Here is a 12,135-nt window from a genome sequence, read left to right as displayed (position 1 = left end):
CACTCCATGAAATAAAATAAGGTATACACTATACAGGCTGCCGGAACTCAGTTTCTTGAAAGACAAGCTCAGTGACGGAACTACACAGTACGAAGAGAGATATTTTGTTATTTTATTTTGCGCTACAGAATGTATCAACTAGTCCCTTCCTCCACTGGATGGATGGATGGATGGCACCGCTCCATTCCCCCATCGCCATAACAATATAGACGAAGTAAGACATATCTCCTTTCTCTCTCTTTTCACAGTGAGACAAGATACATCACACAGCCTTTAACACTATCAACTTTATCAGCAAGTTCCCAAACTGCCACAAAAAAATGTATTATTCCGGAATACTATAAGAACATGCTTTTAAGGACAATATGTAAATACAATAACGTTAATTGTGAACTTCATTAAAACGTTTTGAGCTACGAAAGATAAAATATATTTAAAGCTAAAGCTGAAATAACTCTCAATGGGAACACCGTCACAATAACCACCAAGCAAGTAGAAAGAAGGTTGACAACGTTTAGTACTTCTAAACCTTAGTGGGGGTTACGCATTGTCCTCACTACGGGGGTGGAATTAGCTTCTTGGGAAGAAAATGCTTTCACTTTCTAACCGTTTGTTCCAAAATAAAACAAACCAGATAAATTATTTTTAACTTAAGTAGTATTAGTTAAGGTCTTGAAACTTAAAGAATTTGGCGGTATTTTAGTCTTTTTAGAGGAATATGTCCCTTAATCGATAATTCGCGTTGAACCTCACCAAGATTAATATATGTATACCGCCGTTATAATGAAAATCTTTTTAGTGTTTAAAAATTATTTTAATTTAATTTAATAAGTTATTTCATTGTCTACTGTATTCTATCCCTAATCCCCGTTTCAGTTTGGTTGATAGGCTTTCCCGCTACTCACACTCTTTACCATCCGTGAAGAAGATGATGCTACTGTCTATCTTACTAACGTTCGATTAATTGACTTTGAACATAGTGAAAATTCTTAGTATTGAAAAGGTTTGCCGGTAATCTATATTTGGAAAGTCTATACTAAGCGTTTGTATTTACAACTATGAAATCTGCATCGACATGGGGGAACTATTAATAATGGAATTCCTCAAGGATCAATATTAGGTCCCCTACTTTTTCTAGTGTTTATAAATGATCTTGCCCCCCTAATAAAAGATGTAGGTCATCCCATATTATTTGCAGATGACACAAGTATAGTAATTACATCCAATAACTCCAACACATTCCAATCTTTAACAGAAGAAATTCTCTTCAAAATATGTGACTGGTTCTCAGTCAATAAATTGGTATTAAATTGTAACAAAACTAATATAATTCAATTTAAATCCTGTCCACATTCAACGTCGCAAATTTCTAGTGCAATAATTAACAATAGATCCATATTAGAAACAACAATAACCAAATTTATTGGCTTAAAAATCGATAATGTGTTAAATTGGAAAAATCATATTAAAGAAATTACCCCCAAACTAAATTCAGCTTGTTTTGCTATTAGATCTATGCAAAAGATAATAAATATCAATACCTTAAAAACAATATACTCTGCATACTTCCACTCGGTAATGAGTTTTGGAATAATATTCTGGGTAAATTCCACAGATAGTAACAGTATATTTCTATTACGAAAAAGAGTAATAGAGGTGCCAAATCTAGGGAATCGTGTAGGACTATTTTCAAAAAACTAAAAATAATGCCTATGGCTTGTCAGTATATCTTTTCATCAATAATCTTCCTCGTATGTAATCGTGAAAACTTTGTAGCTAATTCAACAGTTCATAGCATAAATACACTTCAAAAAATGACTTTCATACTCCATCGGCAAGTCTATCGTGCTATCAAAAAGGCGTTGTATGGCAGTAAAAATTTTTAATAGCCTCCCTATCGATATAAAAAATGAAAGTCAAAACATAAAATTATTTAGGGCCAAATTAAATAAGTATCTAATTTCTCACGCCTTCTATTCTGTAGGTGAATTCATGACATTCAATAACACTTCATGAAATTGATACTAAAACTTTTGTGTTGTACTAGTAGACTCTATTGTAAATCTCGTCTGTATATATTTCATCTAGACTGTGACTATAAATTAAGACTTTATAATAGTAATAAGTTTTTTGACTTGTTCCATATTCTAGCTGTAAGCAATGTATGAATACCATGGAATGTTAATAAATACAATACAATACAATACACTTATATTGTTGTTTATATCAACTGGTACATTAAAAAGCTACTGACAGCAGAAGATAAATGTTTTCTTCACCGCTAGTTGCTACTCTAAGCATACTCTAAGCTAAGTACACAATGGGACAGTCTGCATTGTGTCACTTCCCCTGACTTCATAATACAAACTAACATCCCTTAATGAAATTAATTATTAGTTGAAAATATTGTAAAAACGACACTAAAACATTCTGAAACATGTAATTGTCAAACATCTGTGTCTCTGAATTTTATATCCACTTACGTACGTTATTTAATATTTTATTTTCTTGTGTATACAGCTTGGGGGGTTCAGGTATAAGAGGTAACAGCTACCGCCCTGTTACTGACGGACTCAGGAGAAGTAGAAGGGGAAAGAAGTGCCTAAGCATCCTCTCAATTTGTATTCGTTACAAGGAAAACTGACTTCTAAAGGGAATGTACCTACTTTTGATACTACAGTACCTAATAATCCCGCTCAATGCGGAAAAATTCTTAATGAATCCGACAATTCGTAGTAATGAGAACAATGCTAGTGCAAATAAGAAAAATTGCCATAAATATGTTGGAATATTAAAAACTAGTTTTTTTAGTAACTTGCTGCAGAACTGATAAACTTCTTTCGTATTGTAATACGTTTAAATCTGGGTACTGTCGATATCACGATTCACTGCTTCAAAAATTACCTTTTTGTAACTACGTGTTTACTTAAGGGAGAGTGACGTTTTCGTACACAGTGGGTAATGGTACGTACTTAAGTTTTAGGAGACGGCAGCACTGTACGGTCGTGTTCGGTGAGTTAGTCTAGCGGCAACATCGGTAACGTCAATCTAGTAGTGTTACCGATGTATTGATTCAAGCTCTTCCAGTATGTCAGTAGATTTGTTTGCAGTTTTCTTATAATTTTGTGGCTTCATTGTGTTTGAGGTAAGTAATATGCATCTGAGTGATCTGGATTTTATGTAATGTGTCCTAAAAGTAGGCCTACAACTAATTATCTGCTAACTTGAATACTGTATAAAGATCTTCTGTTATTTTGATTCCATAATCATTCAGAGCTAAATTATTCTAATGGCTACAGTTTATTTATTTATTTATTTATTCATTTGTTGTTGAACATAACAGGCAAAGCCCAATTAAAATGTTCACGACTACCAAATTAATTTATAAAACATAAACAAGGAAAAGGAAACATACACTTATTAAAAACTGAAACAAAATAGAAATAAGAGAAAGAAAAAAAAAAGAGAAATTGAAATAAGGTGTGAAAGTAGCTTCAAATTAACTAACAACAATATTCTGTAAAATATGATAACAAATAATTCTGTATCTAGAGAAATTCATATTGAAAATATCAACATTCGGATGAGGATGTAATTTATTGTATAACTGTAACATTTGGAAAGCTGGCGAATTTTTGTGGGATTCAGTATTTGTCCTTGGTATGTAAAACAAATTTCGAAATTTCGTTTTAAGCTTAGGTGCGTATAATGCTACATAATAAAATAAACCAACACAGTCCAACTTATTGTTAATAATTTTATAAAGAAAGTTTAAAGATTAACAATTTCGTCAAATCTGCAAACTAGTAAAATGGAAATGTTGGGGTATTCGCAAGCAGTTTTGTGTCCCAATACTTCTCCTGCGTTCAAATACACCATATCTAGTTTTTTGTTAACAACTCTAGTAGAAATTTAATATCAATTTTAGATTAAAGAATATAAATATTATTATAACATATTAATCTTATTTAGCACAATATCTGTGTATAAAATTTATTACAGACGCCGGAGACTCATGTCAGAACAAGTACAAAGGCTTCTTGGACAGCAGACCAGTTACGGGCTGCTCTAGATGCAATTAGACGAGGAAAGGAAATACGAGCTGTTGGTCGAATATTTAACTTTCATGAAGCTACATTAAGGAAAAGACTTAAGTTATTAGATTAGTAGAAGGCCCAGCATCCACACTAAAAGAAGCAAAAATTCTGATTGCAACTCCTAGGAAAGAAATCCTGGAAAATCTAGAGGTAAGAAGAAAGAGTGAAAGCAATTCAAGTCACAGCAAAGAAATCAAAAGAAGGCACAAAGGAAAAGGCAAAGAAAATTCTGCGTTTCATGGACAAGACTTCATCTGAAGAAGTGGACGAAAACATAGCACTGGTTGATGACGACGAACTGGACGAGCTCAGCTTGGACAACATCCAATCAAAACAAAATTATTCTAACAATAAGCGCCTCTTTTGTGGTGAATTCGGTAAAGACAATGAACTCTGGTATCGTCGTGCCCGTGTTCACTATGCATTCACTCAAATTGCAGTGCTGCTGAAACTTCTCAAAATTTCATTAGTGACTTTTGTCAATCCACATGAAAAAAAATAGTGTTATTGTCTCTAATTTTTCGCATATTGTTGATTCTATGCATTTGTACCTGCGTACTACTACCCCAACTGTCTGCGTCCCATTTCCCGCTTGTAGAGTAATGACACGCATTATAACTTTTTAATATATTATCAACAGTAATCTCACTAGAGGTTTTGATTTATCTAGAGAAAATCAAAACTCGAGTGGGATTTAATGACTACTACACGATTAGAAGAAAGTATATAAAGATTAGAAGTAACGAAGTACTCCAATATAATAAGATATTAAGTGACTTACAAAAATATAACTGTCTTCAAATGTATCATTGTACCATCTCAACATTACAAATATTACGCTAGATGGCAGTAGTGTGTTATAATTAGCTGTTTTCTTATCAGTTGTGCCAACTATGGAATCTTCATTGAGCTTTGTGGACGGTTACTGGTCAAGAAGGCTTTGTTGATTCAGTTTCGTTTTTATTAAAACAGTTGCATTCCACTTCAATTATCCCGATCCCAGTAATCAACGTCACTTGACAGATGATTTTCAATAAATCTCAGTATTAAACAATCTCTTATACGTGACTATTCATAATATCATATAGCAGAAGCTATAACATAACCTAAATAATATAAATGACTGTTAGAAAAGTTTTAATTAGGGATGATGAAATAAACAAGAAACATTTTAATTAACGATGATGAAATAAAAAATAAACATGAATAATTTTAAAAGAAACAATTACTGAAAGTAGGTACAATTTTAAAATTTGAATGTTTTAGTGGCTGGTGGTTCAGTTGATGTTATATTGGACGTGTGCGTAAAAGAAGTGAAGTCGTTGATGTAGGCCTACGTGGTGTATCCCTCAACTTATTCAGGATTTCCGAATGGTGCTCTTCATTTATTTGTAAATGGGGTTTCAGGGAAGATGCATAGCTATAACCAGTGATCTTTATTAATTCTTGTTCTTGAATGCCAATGCGAGTCATATTTGAAAATGCTGTGCATCGACTGGAGTGGTTTGTAATTTTCTGTTTTTTGACGTCCAGACCAGTGCAGTTTGAAATGTTGGAAAACAAAGAAACAAATGCTAGGGTAGTGATAAAAATAAACAAATGCTAGCGACGCGATAAAATTAAACAAATGCTAGGGACGCGATAAAATTGTGCGATAAGCAGCCATGATCGGTTGAAAGACGTCCTTTCGCACCGTTTTATTGGTCAAAAGTAGTGTGACGTAGTAAAAGTGTACTAGTCAATAGAAATAAATTGTTGTTTAGAAATGCATTTTGTAAATTATAAATATGGTTAGAAACTAATTGATTTATTATCTCCGAAAGTTTCAGTGTAACATTAAAATTATCTTGGGATTTATTACAATAGGAAGTCAGGTGCGTGCAATTACCCAACTCTCCTCTAACAACTCTAGAACTCTGTGAGGATTGCAATAGCTGGTTTACAGAGGAGAGTCATAACAACTCAATTCAGTAACGTAACATACGGAATTTATAAACTATTCTAAGAAGATTCTAAACCAGAAATTAATCATTAGAACGTCCTGATTCTTTTCCCAGCGACCCCAATCCTTTCGCAATAACGTCCCTATATTAAATACGATTTTAGTTAGTAATGATATTTTATTTCCACAGAGCTTGCACCTTGCAAAACAGAACTCTCACCTCCAAATCATTTGAACTCTTCCTATGACCTTATATCGCCAACGCTTAATTTTGTGTTAGCATGACTGTTGTTGCAATGTAGGTGTACACAATCGAACAGCCTATCTTCCTCGTTTGTAACCGATGGAAAAATATTCCCTCAAAACTCACCGAGGAGCATTTTGTAATACCTTTTTTCATCGAATAACAGTGCCTTTAAGAACCTGTAGCCAGAAATTAGTAACTAAATTTGACAACAAAAATATCATTCAAAATTCAAGAGACCGGAAGATGTCTAATCACATTATATAGAACTAATAATAGTGACTGCGAGCAACATCGTTAGAATTATTAACAATATTTTCCATGTCCCGTAAGGCGATGGCTGTTAGAAAGAGAAATTGCGATAATACCATTTGAAATTATTGAAAAAATTACTATTATTTTTATACCACGTGTAAAAAGAGCACAAAAATGGCGAAAATGCGACAAAATCGCGTTACGTTAATTAAGGAATTTTTACAATACATACATACATACATACATACATACATACATACATACATACATACATACATACATACATACATACATACATACATACATACATACATACATACATATTATTCATGTAGTGATGAAATATTTTCTATCTAATTGAATTAGGCCTACATTACCATATTATAAGATCGGTTTTAAAATGTAATCGACATATTATGTGTATCAATTTGTAATTTTGTCTCATATTTATCTTCTTCATTATTTAACATTATGTGGGCACACGATCTTAGTTGGAATAATTCTGCTTATAGCTATAGTGAATATTGGTGATCTTTAGTCATTCAGTTTTGATATAGCATTAGGTGAAAAGTAAAAAAGTAAAAGTAAATTCATGGTGCTACAGCCCATGAAGGGCCAATCGCTATTGTAGGGGAAATAGATTTGTTTAGTGACTGCTCCTATAATATCTATTTCCTTATAAGTAGCTTGTATATATGCTGGTACTATTTATAAATGGCTTTTTTTTAATGTAATTTGAAAGTAAGGTATAAGCTGGAGCTATCAAATGATAAGATAAAGGATGTGTTTATCAAATGATAAGATAACGGATGTGTATATATATATATATATATATATATATATATATATATTTTTTTTTTTTTGACTACAACAATAAGTTATTATTTATGAATATGAACTATAAAACTGGCCAAACTTTCCGAACATTAACCATTATTACTGCATAGTATATAAATAAGAAAAATATTTATAAAATCCTAATAAGAAAACCAAGGCATGTAGTATTACGCTGTGTAATGGGACATGTTGTATGATGAAATAAAACAAAAACAAAATACATACATACATACATACATACATACATACATACATACATACATACATACATACATACATACATACATACATACATACATACATACATACAGTACGCACTGCACATACTGTACCTGTTTCAGCTGGACTGACAACCATGCTAACTGGTCATGGAAGAATCAACGCATACTACCACAGATTCCGCATCATACAAGACCCAACATGCAGCTGCAATAACGGTGAAGAAAGAGTTGATCATATTTTACTCGAGTGCACGAAATACAACAAGCCCCGAAACAAACTGAAAATGATCATAAATTTCAAAGGAGGAAGGTGGCCACCAAACAAGACCGATCTCATGGTCAAATACTTGAAGGAATATTGTAAATTCATAAGAGAAGTAGATCTAGAAAGTAGACGAAACGTATAGCATTAAGATAACGAAATGTTGAACACGTTAAGGTAAAAAAAACTATAAAATTGGAATTTAAACTAATACAGAAAAAGAGTTCACAAAATAGATTAAGAATAAATAATAAATACCAATAAGACATTAGTTGAGGGATTATATTCAAACATATTAAATTTGTCAAAATAGAGTTAAATAAAATATGTTTGTATTAAGTTAATATAAATAATAATGTAGGATACAAATCTCATAATAGAATAACAGAATACTTAATAACAATGTAACATATAAATATACACTATTCAAAATTATTTCTAAGTTTATAATATGATATATTCATTCTAGTCACAATAGCATAAATTACTTTGCCCTATAAGTAATAAATTCTGTCGCATATATAATTGTAAGAACATTGTAATCATGCAAGCACAAGCCAGACATGTAGTATTGCTTATGTAATAGAGCATGTTGTCCAAATAAAGATTGAAAAAAAAATACATACAGTACATACAGTACATACATACATACATACATACATACATACATACATACATACATACATACATACATACATACATACATACATACATACATACATACATACATACATACATACATACATACATACATACGTAACCTTTTAATGACTTTCCAACGACCTGTGAAATATATTCCGTCAAGCTGACTTTACTGAGTTCCTTATGGTACGGATTCCTTGTGGGGGTAACATATTGCTTCCTCCCTGCTCATTTCTCTTTAAGCTGGCTCTTCCCGATTTGCAGGCAAGGACGGAAGTCGCAACCTGAATACCAATATCCGACGGTTAGTGATCCCCTGCCTTCTCGATATTGAAAGAAAGACCTTGTCAGGTCATCTGAACTGCACCCCACTCACTTTACCCCAGTATTGAAGCTAAATATAGAAACTGAAACATAAATAATAGCAGCAGCAACAGCAGCAGCAGCAGTAGTAGTAGTAGTAGTAACAACTCTTAGACATATTATAACTATGTATGTATGTATTTATTCACACTGCAATGGGTATATACCCGGTGGCAGTGGTAACTAATTACACTCAATAATGACAATAATAAACTTATTAATTAAAAATACAATTAATGATAATACTAATAATTAATAATAATAATAATGATAATAATAATAATAATAATAATAATAATAATAATAATAATAATAATAATAATAATAATAATAATAATAATAATAATAACAACAACAGGGAATATACTAAATTAAATGAAACGATCACTTAAAATAACATTTGAAATATTCTAGTTTGTATCTTAAAACTAAGATCGAACTAAAACTCACGAGTATATGTTCATATCTTTCAACATTACACTCATTTCTCTGTCAACTCACTCACTGCACTGGAACTGCGACACATTTCACTGATTCTATCCTGATTTCACTAACACTTCAAAAACATTTCACTGTTCAAATACTTTGCACTGCCACTATAACCTATACAGCTTCACTGACAGGAACACGTTTCACTTACACAGCACACTTCACTGACACAACATACTTCTTCACTGATACAACACACTTCACTGACACAACATAATTCTTCACTGATACAACACTTCAATAACAACATATCATTTACACCCTTTAAGTACTGTGTATAATTACCGTCTATTAGTAAGGTCCTTAAGCCTATTTTTAAATACATTTTTGGTTGTTGGTAAAGCCTTTAGAAAGTCTGAAGGTAAAGCATTCCAGTCCCTGATAGTACGATTGAGAAGAGAAAACTTTCCAGTGTCCGTCCTCTGCCTTCTTTCCCTCAATTTATATGAGTGGTCGTTCCTTGAAGAGTAATTTGGCGGTTGCAACCTATTTTTTATTTCTTTCCAGGCAGGCTCACCTCTGTATGTTTTGAACAGTGCGCATAATCGAATTCGCGTTCTCCTGTCCGTGAGTGTGTCCCATTTTAATGGTGAATTTTTCCGACAACACTTAAGAGCCCATTTTTGAATCTTTTCCAGTGTCTTAATATGTTCTAATCTGTAAGGATCCCAACATGCAGCACCATATTCCATTACTGGACGTACTAGTGATTTATATGCAATCTCTTTGGATTTATCAGAACCTTTTCTTAGTACCCTCATCACAAAGTGTAACGCTGTCCATGCTTTTCCCGATGTGTCTGTAACGTGTTCCCCCCAGCCGAGATCGCTGCTAACTATATTTCAGATTAAGTAAAAAGAAGAAAGCAATAGTAAATATGGAACTCTCTTCGCGATAAATTTAACGGAAACGGATATTATAACTTATTAATATACGAGAAGTTGGCTACAATAATTCAGAACACTTGGAAACTGCAACCGGTGAAAAGTATGAATGTCAAAAGTGCAGTCATGTGCCTTCATGCAGAAATAATCTATAATTACCTTGAAATAAATAACATAAAACTACGCGATGGAGTGATAATCCAAGAAGTACAGTAAACCGGGATCAAATTATGACTAATGAGGTGAACTTGTGCTAATGCATTTTTTTTTTTCACGCTCTCAAGAATGACGTCAAGATTCTTGCTATTCTGACTCTCCATGCAAGGGTATTCGATAAACATATGAAGAGCTTGCGGGAAAAACGATGAATGTCACATTTCTATTAAGGATTACATAATGATCTAATTGAGTCTATAACTGCAAGATGTAGTGCTGTTTCTGTAGAAAATAAAGGAAAGGATTACTGTATTCGTGGTGATAATTCTCCTTTTTACCACTTTTCATAAGAACAACATTAAATTTCGTAGTGGTCCATTAAATTAGATAATGACATCAACCTTAAGAAAACTGCGACATTCATAGTTTTTCCCGCAAACTCTTCATATTGAACCCTCTCCACATTATCAACGTCTTTGGAAGCCATTACGCACTTCTGTGGAGACCAGATATTCTTTTGTATGTAACAAAAGTATGTTCTCTGTTTAAAAGGTTATTGTCTGTAAACTTTCAAATATAGATACTACTGGGTGTGAGATTTCGCCAAAAAGGTAAGGAAACAGTTTGAAGTATGTTTTCTTTCATCCGAGTTATTATCCAGAGTTAATTAGTATTTTTTGGAAAGTCAAAGATGACAGGGGCAAAATTGTGACAGATCAAGAGGCAGAAGTATTAATATTGTTCTGTGGATGTGAATTTTCAAAAGTAAGATAGCAAGTATGTAGCCTACTTTAAAATCTCAGGAAATTAAGTAGAGTATTTTTTTTTCAGCATAAATAGTATTCTAACGAAATGTGACAAGGAAGAAAAAATGTTGTACGGGTTTTTATAGACCATTTCGAACACAGATGGAATGATCTACAGGCGAAAATTGATAACATACAAATCAACGAAGTTTTCAAAATCTTCAACATCTGTAATAACACTGGAACGTACATACATTAAAACTGAGATACACACACACACACCAGCAGGCGTGGTGGAACAAATTTTTAACGTCCAAGAACACACTAGCAGATTATTAAGCTAACGATTGCTATTTGATTGGGAAAGAGACATGGCTCTAGTCTGCGGTATGCCGAACTTCACTTTTTTGATTTCAGGCATAATGAAAATTCACATTTCCGCGAAAATCTTTAAAAACTTTTTTTTTTTTTTTTTTTTTTTTGCAGAATTACACTTCCTCTGTCTATCTCATACGAGACGTGAATAAAACGTAAGTTTCAGTAAGTAACTGAGACGTACAGTTAAATTAATTATTATACTTCAAGGCTATACAACAAGCCTCTTTCTACCTTATAACTTTTATTTCAGTCAGTTATTTAACGACGTTGTATCAAGTATTAGGTTATTTAACGTCAATGGAATTGGTCATAGCGAGATTGTGTTTTACGAAATGAGGATAAATATTCTTCATGTGATTACCTGACATTTGCTTACAGTTTGGGATAACGTCGGAAAAAACTCAAACCATGTAATCACACCAAGCAGTAATCGAAGACACGCCCAAGTGCAGATCCGAGTCAGCAGGCAAACGCGCCAACTATCTGAGTTAAGCCATGGACACAGTTCGTCTCAACCAATAGAATGAACAACTAGGTCATCATCATCATCCTCCTTCACGAATTAGGCCTCTGTAGACCTGTTTCGGCCCCATCTTGTAATACTCATAAATACATGGTA

General features: G+C 32.9%; 1 protein-coding gene across 3 annotated transcripts in view; it reads right to left on the bottom strand.

Annotated features, from left to right (window-relative positions):
• The window catches only part of LOC138710218 (fat-like cadherin-related tumor suppressor homolog), a 369,088-nt gene that overhangs the window by 356,360 nt on the left and 593 nt on the right, over positions 1 to 12,135 (bottom strand). The gene's annotated exons all lie outside the window — the stretch shown is intronic.

Source organism: Periplaneta americana, chromosome 12 (genome assembly GCF_040183065.1).
Source record: "Periplaneta americana isolate PAMFEO1 chromosome 12, P.americana_PAMFEO1_priV1, whole genome shotgun sequence".
Taxonomy (NCBI): Eukaryota; Metazoa; Arthropoda; class Insecta; order Blattodea; family Blattidae; genus Periplaneta; species Periplaneta americana.
This window is presented reverse-complemented; position numbering and strand designations above follow the sequence as displayed.